The sequence below is a fragment of the Sceloporus undulatus genome, chromosome 5 (assembly GCF_019175285.1).
Source record: "Sceloporus undulatus isolate JIND9_A2432 ecotype Alabama chromosome 5, SceUnd_v1.1, whole genome shotgun sequence".
NCBI lineage: Eukaryota > Metazoa > Chordata > Lepidosauria > Squamata > Phrynosomatidae > Sceloporus > Sceloporus undulatus.
Window position 1 is genome coordinate 82,495,980 of NC_056526.1, and position 9,471 is coordinate 82,505,450.

The window sequence follows — 9,471 nt, forward strand, 5'->3', positions numbered from 1 at the left end:
CTCAGTCTTCAGGCCAGCCCCTGATGACGCTGGGCCGGCCTGCTCTCTCCCTCAACGGCCGAAAGATGACAGTTATTTTGAAATTTATTTTCTTTTATCATGAAATAAATCTTGGGTTAGTTAACAGCTCTTAGCCTATGCTCTTGGATTATTCTTGACACCTACACAGGTCTAATCTACAAGTCCGGAAGGGGGGAGAACAAGGAGGAAAACAAGAGTAGAGTAGAGACAAATAAAAAGGTAGGGGAAAGACTAACTGTAACAATCTTTCTTCCTATATGATGAGGTAACAAAATTTCAAATGTCTAGCCTCAAATATATAGTTGGTAGCGTGTTCAAAAACTCATCACTTAGGCCAAGCAGATTGATTATAAATCAATAAAATAAGTTTATTTTATAAACAAAACAGAATAAAAGATTGTCGATAACAGTTGTGAACTTGTCTCTCAATCAATCACTTGTAGAGGTTTCTAGCAACTCTTATTTCAGATGCCACCCTTTTCCCAATCTTTAGACCTTCCCTTGGTCTAAAAGATCAACTTGACTCTTTTAACACCCTGTCCCCTCAGGGACTTCAAGACTATAGCCCTCCTCGGGACCAGTCTTTTCCCAAGCGCTCAAAAGCGAGGAAATAGCAATTGTAAAAATTTCAACTTTGGCAGCCAGAGAAAACATCTGAAACTGAGAGGAAAAGGGGTGCGAGAGAGAATTGACCCTGAAGTCGATAAAAATAACAGTTTGGTTTAAAAAACAGTCACAAAATTCAATCCAAAAAAAATGTTATGAATGTGGAAAACTAGTCACCTCAGATATAGTTGTCTAATTTATATAAAGAAGAGTCAAATCAAATATAAAATGCTTATTGTGTGAGATCGGTTGGCCAAACAATGCAGGAATGTTGCCACAGAAAACAAAATGGGCAGCAGTTGCCACAGAAAAGGCATGGAACAGTAACTGACACTAAAGGGCCTTCTCTCCGAGACTTGTTAATTGTAACAAATTTACCTCAGAGTTAGATACGAGGAACAGAGAATTGATCTAAATAAATAAGACTTGGGTGTGGGGTTTTTGTGACTATGGGGCTGAAGTGTGTATAGTTTAAATCACACTTAATACAACCTCAAGATTGTGCCCAGAAGAAAAAAATGATTTTTAAAGGGTTTAGAGGCCCTGAATTTCCAGTACCAAATGCAATTTAAATATTCTCCTTCGAAGTCTGAATCTAATGGAAAATTTTGCACTATATGATTCTATCCCAATAGATTGTCTTATGGGAATGATTTTTTAAACAACACTGCGGCTATTTAAAAAGTACCATAGTTAGGAGATAAGAGAGATTAAGACAGGATGAAGTAGCCCAATCCCTTCAAGAAAATAAATGCGTTGGAGTCAGAAAATCAGACATTACAAAGCCTTGGAAGGGAAAACAGAAAAGAATGTTTCTCTGGAAAAAGGTTAGATAGAAAGAAAAACTATTCAGGAGTTATAAGATTAAATTTCTAAGATGAAACTTTCCTTACTAGTAAAGAAGATACTACCAGCCTATGGGGTTGCTAAATGATGCAAACATGAAAACTATTCAACAGGAGAGAAAAAGAATTTAATGCAAGAAAATCGAGAGTTACACAAAACAACTATATGAATTAAAACAAAAAAATCAGATTCTGCATCAGAAATTAATAAAGGTCAGAATGAGCTTTGCTAACTAACGTTAAGAACTAAAGATCTATACACAAAGATGCCAACATAGAGAATAAACAAAGTGTAAAGACAAAAAATTTCAGATGCTTGAAAAATACCAGAGAGCCAGTAAAGAAAAAGGTGGGGAAAAGGTTTTGCCATGTAAACCAATTATAACTCCATCTACTTTAACTTCTCAAGCTAAAGTCTAATGGTCACATACAAAAAGAAAAAATAGAGATTAACGACAAGGGGAAAAGACACAAAGTTAAAGAAAAAACATCCTGTCAAGTCAAAGCTTTCGCAAATTATACTTTCGACAGTTGCCTGTAATAATATATAACCCAAAAGATGAACTAGTTCAAAATGATTGTGAAAAACCAGAAAAAAAAAGCAGCAGGGGTAGGCATATCTCTACAGACATGCTCACATCTATCAACTTCGCTGTCAAGCATATTGGTGGTGACCAGAGACAGACACATCGTTGGTGGGACCCCAAAGCCATCACCAACCGGAAAAAGAGATTCACTAGAAAGAAAAACCAGAGATCGTGATGAACTCTCTAGAGAACTTGATGACTCATAAGGGCGCGTTACAGTCTAAAAAAGATATAAAGATTGCACAGCACTCAAAGAATCTGTTCCCAGTGAAACAAGAAGAAAAGAGATTTTACCCAGATGCTAGGTGTTTAAGTCCCACGCCGATAAAAAGAAACACGTTGTCAGCTACACGATCTGTATCCAGAAAAGACTCTGAAACGGACTGATTTAATTGGTTGATAGGCCTGGAAAACAATATATTGTTGTCTGCCCATTGGTTAATGAAAACCAAAATATTTTCAAACACCATACTGGGAAAACTGAATTATTTTATCAGATATTTGGATTAACATGGATGTTCCTGGAATGATAATGCAGGGGGATGGGTTAAACTTAGAAGAGCCTGTTTCCTTACTATTTTTGAGAATGCTTGAGAACCAGGTTGTGTTGAATTGGGAAATGAATCTTGGGCGACGTCTAATCACTGTTCGTGTATTTCATAGTGTCCGGTTGTAACAATGATTTTTCATTGATTCTTGGGGACAGACTTACTCTGTCCTGCACAACATAAATGATGTTTTTATGTCCCTAATGGTAACTCCCAATTTGCTTTATCAGGAAAGTGATCTACCTAATGCCAGTTTTATTGCCAGTCCTTTGATTGTATTGTTTTGCTTTTCATAGATACAAAAATTAAGTTCAGATTATGTACAGCATTCTGCCATCCCAAAGAGTGTTCTGAATTCACGCCAGACTTTCCTGGCAGTGGCAAAGCCTGTGGCCTCAGTCGTTGACAAATATATACAGAGGGAACTTTGGATCATATTGGAAAATAAACAAACCATAACTCCTATCTTTTTTACTCCTTTTATTTTAGGAGGTGCAACTTTTACTAATAACAACCCTAAAATCATGCATTTCTCATTGTTTTCTCTGGGGCAGCTTTCACTTTTCCATGGGGATGGCAAGTCAGGTCTAAACAGGGGTAGATGTCAGTTTAATGAAGGAAGGAAGGAGGACTCCAATTTGGTTGTTCAAAGTTACAATTATTTACTTAGAATGGGACGTCTGCTAATAGAGTCCTTTCTTCTTATGATTGTTTCTACTTTTTTTGAAATGGGGGGAGGAGGGGTAGATGTCTATCAGATCTTGGTTTGTCTCAAGCACAAGGAAACAATTTCTGTCTCTTTAAGTCCTCTTAAACCTCTCAGTTCTTAGCTGCCTCCACTCTTTTCCTCTTATTTTCGTTCTCTGCTTTCCCGTTCTCTTTTCCTCTAGGCTTGTATGGTGGGTAGTCGTCTTCAATATTTAAAAAAGGTCGCTTTTACTGTACTTGTAGACGGTGAGTTTGGCGTCAGCGGCTCCCGCTTTGCTGCTGCTACGCTTCCCTGGCGCCTCTCTGCAGCTTTCGCTGAGCTTCCCATGCTCTCTCTCATCCGAGAGGAGTTGAATGGGGTTGACTCCCAGTTGTTTGGAGGCTTCTTTGGGGGATGCCTCCGGGGCTCCCTATGCCAAGGGGTATTTACCGTGTTGTTTGTCTTTGAATGGCAAGAAAAAGAAATTTTCCTGCAGCACAGAGTGACGTTTCTTGGAGCTCCCTCGAAACGCGGCTGGACGCCTTCTCTCCGCACCGGAAGTCTACATAGGATAATAGGAATTTTACAATTAATTAGTCTTGGGCCTATGTTTTTAAAAGAAGTACACGTTAACATTGAATTGGTTTTCAAAGTTAAAGATACACACAGCTCCATTTTTCCTTTAAAAGCTGTCATTTCTCCTAGCTCTGCAGAAGAAAAAGATTTACTAAAACTTCATATAATAAAAACATTACATCTTAAACTATGTGGAAATCATAAAAATATTGCATGGATGTTCACAAATAAAGCTGCGTCAAATAGTTAATCAAATATGGCTATTTTCCAAAGGCTTAAGTCTAGTGGGCAGTAGATATAACTATAAGTTGGCTCCTCACAGTCACACATCTGATTGCTTTTCTGAATGTTTTTGTTTTTGTTTTAAACAAAGCAAAGCAAAAGCACTGCTTAGATGCAAAAATTCCCAGTGGTATATGTGAGTGGCGGACAGTACAGCTCTTCCTCTCCTACATTTGTTTCTATGTTCTGGAAAATCCAACAAGTCTCTTCAGAAATCAAAGTGAGAGAAGGAAGGATCAGAGCTGTAAAGGAAAACAGGGTGAAAAGGGCCAGCTCTGTGCATGAACAAGTGTTTGGTCCTGCTGGCTGGAGAATCTTGGGAGCTGTAATCCAGGAGCTAACTTTTCCAGCTCTGGATAGAATAATGATTCTTTGTATCCGCCTTAAAACTTTAGCCCTTTTTATTACAAGAAATAAAGAAATTCACAAGCCAATGTTGATCCTGTTACTCAGAATGAAAATTAGGCAGCCCTTAGTTATCATGGGGGTTCCACAGACACAAAAACTACAGGACCTCAAGTACAGTGGTTTTCAGCAGGTGTGCATTAGGGCTAAGGGGCTTGCCCTTGGGGATGCTTAATTACGCCAATGGAAGCCCACAGTTGGGGCAGGCCGGCTGTACTGGAATATCACTTCCCAGTCTTCTACAGTTAGGTCCAGTATTGATTAATAATAATAATAGACATTTATTTAGAATGATCACATTAGCAGCACTTACTCTCTGATAAGTATGTTAAGTTTATAGTTCTAAATTATCTAATGTACATCTAGAAGGCAACATGCATTTAGGAATTTTGCCACCTTCTGAGGTAGAACAGTATAAGACAAGCCTTAATACTCTAAATAGTGAATGTTGTGAATGTGAATAGATGTAATGCTTACTCACTTTCATTCCCTGCTCGCAAAGTCTTTTCCATGGGCCAGATGATAGAGGTGTGATTGTTTAGCAAGGCCTGTTACATGAAAAACAAATTAAACATATAACTAACACAAAAGATATGCATTAAAGAATTTATGTGTCTGACATCACTATTATTTACTTAAGACCCATAATAGAGTAATTCAATATTGCCCTTTAATGTAAGTTCAGAATCATTCCCACAACATTCTGATCCTACAGTATCAGGATTCAGAAATAACCCTCTGTAATGGCAGATTTGATCGGTCTTCAAAATATGATTACCAAAGCCAAACCCTCAAAGGAATTTTATTTTAAATATGGGTAAAAGTGAGGCAGTGGTGGCGTAGTGGTTTGAATGTTGGACTAGGTTGATTCCCAGATTTGCCATGAAACCCCACTGGGTGACCTTGGGCAAGTCACATTACTCTCAGCCTGAGGAAAGGCAGTGGGAAACCTCCTCTGACAAATCTTGCCAAGAAGAAACCCCATGATTATTCACCTTAGTGTCGCCATAAGTCAGAAAAACAACTTGAAGGCACCCAAAACAACACACACAAAGGGTAAGACTGTGTGCTGGAATTCAAGAATGACATCATGAATCTATAAACTTGCAATTTCAAGTCTTCAGCATTCACATCTATCATAAGCCAAGTATAGGAAGAACCTTATTTTAATTCCTTTTGAAATTTATTTCTTTTATCATGAAAAAATCTTGGGTTAGTTAACAGCTCTTAGCTATGCTCTTGGATTATTTTGACACCTAACAGGTCTAGTCTACAAGTCGGAAGGGGGGAGAACAAGGAGGAAAACAAGAGTAGGGTAGCCATTGAAATCTCTCTATTTGATTACCTTGAGGAAATCCGTAGAGACAGAGGATAAATAAAAAGGTAGGGAAATCTAAGGTTTGTTAAAAAACATCCTAATGGCCAAGATTCGTGTATGAGAATTAAAATGTCACCCTGGAACATTCAAATCTCTCATAAGCCAAAGTATAAGGAAGAACCTTATTTATATTCCTTTTAATAATTATAATACTATGTTTTATTTATAAAACCGCTATTTCCAATAGATCATAGCGGTGTACAAGAAATTATATAACAGTACAAGAAAAACAATCTACAATTGAGAGATACACTGTATCTTCAGGCCAGCCCTCTGCTGACGCTGGGCCTCGGCCTTGCTCTCTTCCCTCAACGGCCGGAAAGTTGACAGTTATGGAGGGAGGGCACTCAGTCTTCAGGCCAGCCCTGTATGACGCTGGGCCGGCCTGCTTCTCCCTCAAACGGCCGGAAGATGACAGTTATGGAGGGAGGGCACTCAGTCTCTTCAGGCCAGCCCCTGATGACGCTGGGCCGCCTGCTCTCTCCCTCAACGGCCGAAAGAGAGATGACAGTTATGGGGGGAGGGCACTCATTCTTAGGCCAGCCCCTGATGACGCTGGGCGGCCTGCTCTCTCCCTCAACGGCCGAAAGATGACAGTTATGGAGGGAGGGCACTCAGTCTTCAGGCCAGCCCCTGATGTCGCTGGGCCGGCCTGCTCTCTCTCCTCAACGGCCGAAAGTGACAGTTATGAGGGAGGGGCTCCGTCTTCAGGCCAGCCCCTGATGACGGGGCGGCCTGCTCTCTCCCTCAACGCCGAAAGTGAAAGTTATGGAGGGAGGGCACTCTGTCTTTAGGCCAGCCCCTGAATGACTCTGGGCCGGCCTGCTCTCCCCTCAACGGCCGAAAGATGGCAGTTATGGAGGGAGGGCGCTCAGTCTTCAGGCCAGCCCTGATGACGCTGGGCCGGGCCTGCCTCTCTCCCTCAACGGCCGAAAGATGACAATTATGGAGGGAGGGGCGCTCCTTCAGGCCAGCCCTGATGACGCTGGGCCGCCTCTCTCTCCCTCAACGGCCGAAAGATGACAGTTATGGAGGGAGGGCGCTCCGTCTTCAGGCCAGCCCTGATGACCGCTGAGCGGCCTGCTCTCTCCTCACCGGCCGAAGATGACAGTTATGGAGGGAGGCCTCAGTCCTTCAGGCCAGCCCCTGATGACGCTGGGCCGACCTGCTCTCCCCTCAACGGCCGAAAGATGACAGTTATGGGGGAGGGACTCAGTCTTCAGGCCAGCCCCTGATGACGCTGGGCCGGCTCGCTCTCTCCCTCAACGGCGAAAGATGACAGTTATGGAGGGGGGCACTCAGTCTTCAGGCCAGCCCCTGATGACGCTGGGCCGGCCTGCTCTCTCCCTCCAAGGCCGAAAGATGGACAGTTATTTTGAAATTATTTCTTTTATCATGAATAAATCTTGGGTTAGTTAACAGCTCTTAGCCTATGCTCTTGGATTATTCTTGACCACCACACAGGTCTAATCTACAGTCCGGAACGGGGGGAGAACAAGGGAGGAAAACAAGAGTAGAGTAGAGACAAATAAAAATAAAAAGTGGGAAAGACTAACTGTAACATCTTTCTTCCTATTGATGAGGTAACAAAATTTCAAATGTCTAGCCTCAAATATATAGTTGGTAGCGTGTTCAAAAAAACTCATCACTTAGGCCAAGCAGATTGATTATAATATCATAAAATAAGTTATTTTTAAACAAAACAGAATAAAAGATTGTCGATAACAGTTGTGAACTTGTCTCTCAATCAATCACTTGTAGAGGTTTCTAGCAACTCTTATTTCAATGCCCCTTTTCCAATCTTTAGACCTTCCCTTGGTCAAAAGATCAACTTGACTCTTTAACACCCTGTCCCCTCAGGGGGCTTCAAGACTATAGCCCTCCTCGGGACCAGTCTTTTCCCAACCTCACTCAAACCAACCCCCTCCGGACTTCTCACCCCTTCTCAACTGCCTCCGAATCTTTATCGCTCCAGCCGGCCTTGATGGTTCAGAGTCTCTGGCTCTTGATTGGCTGACTCTAGATTCCGAGCCCCACACTAACTACATCTAAGGTTTGTAAAAAAAAAATCCTGATGGCCAAGATCCATGTATAAGACATTAAAATGTCACCCTGGAATCCATCAGTAATACCCTTGGGGATGTCAGATGCCTGCATGTTATTTCAGTATTTAGGCTACAAGTCTTCTCCCTCTGCCGAGCCCAAGAAGAAAAGCAAACAAAACATATGGCGGGTGACAACGAAAAACAAGATTTACTCCTTGCAGGAAAAGATCTTTTTTTTCCAAAACCTGTCTGCAACACTTGTGGGTTGCCAGAACTGTCAACCTCCAAACTGGACAATATAAAAATATATAAAATATTATATATAAAAAAAGTAGGACAAATCTTCCAGCTCTGCAGAAGCTAAAAGAAATACTGCAAACGTTATGGCCAACTCACAGAAAAAACAGGCCTTGTGTTCAGAATTAACCTTGAGTTCCAGCACGTCAGAAGAGTAGTCTTGTTTTTTCCCCAAAACCAGCTGCAAACAAGATAGCTGTGGCAAAACATAGGAGAAGCAATCTTTACGGCTGCCACCTGGGTTGCCATAACTTGCTACCACCAAACCCGGACAAATGTAAAAAAATGTAGGGACAAATCTTCCAGCCTCTGCAGAAGCAAAGAATACTGCCAAGTTAATCTATATTAGTCTTTGGTTATTTAAGGGATTATTGAAATAAAAAATTATTCCCTTTTTACGCTCTGGAAAATATAGTAATTTCTAAGTGTTTTTGTGAGATTAGGGTGGGAGCTATCTCATGTGTCGTATTTTGAATAGATGGGCCAAAATTTCCTATCCTTCTGTTGCAAGGTTTTGAATTTATCAATCTGAAAATCGTGGTGGACTAGTCTTGGCACACCCAATTGGTCTGGATCATTGGTCTTCCGTTCTTGTTTTCGGGTCAAATGATGTGGATTGTTCTGTATTTCTGGCGAAATCTTCTTTACACTGAGGGCAGCCGGGGTAACAAGGGAACTCAGCCATGCCTGGCTGCAGACCATGGCTTCCAGCCTTGGCAGGCGCGTGGACGCCACAAACTAGTGGCTATCCGCCCGGCTGCATCAAGCCGCGCCCCTCCCTTCTCCTCCGTCCTGCCGTCGCGCGGCGAGAGAGGAGAGAGAAAGCCCTCCAACGGCACCCCGCCCTCGCGCCACGCTAGTCCCACCCTCCTACCACATATGTTCTCTGTCCAGTAACCGTACTGGGCAGTAGAACCAGGCGCAGCCTTCCCTGTGTTGATATGAGGTTACCCCTTTATTCTTCCTGGCATATCTGAAAAAATGTTCTCAATTCTGTCATGTTCTGCATCACCTTTTCGTTGAGGGGGAGTAAGAGAAGGGTCAAGATTAATCGCGTGGATTCTCCTTTGTTCTCCTTTCCCCCCAACTGGAAGGGCGATCTCACTTTCTCATAGTCCGTGATCGTTATAAAAACCGTTTTCCTCCTCTGTAATATGGCTTTAACATATTTACGTGTACCAAACTTTAAACCC

The 9,471-nt window shown here is 41.8% G+C and overlaps 1 protein-coding gene across 1 annotated transcript in view; it reads right to left on the minus strand.

Annotated features, from left to right (window-relative positions):
- Positions 1-9,471, minus strand: part of DLD (dihydrolipoamide dehydrogenase) — a 203,985-nt gene that overhangs the window by 190,560 nt on the left and 3,954 nt on the right. The gene's annotated exons all lie outside the window — the stretch shown is intronic.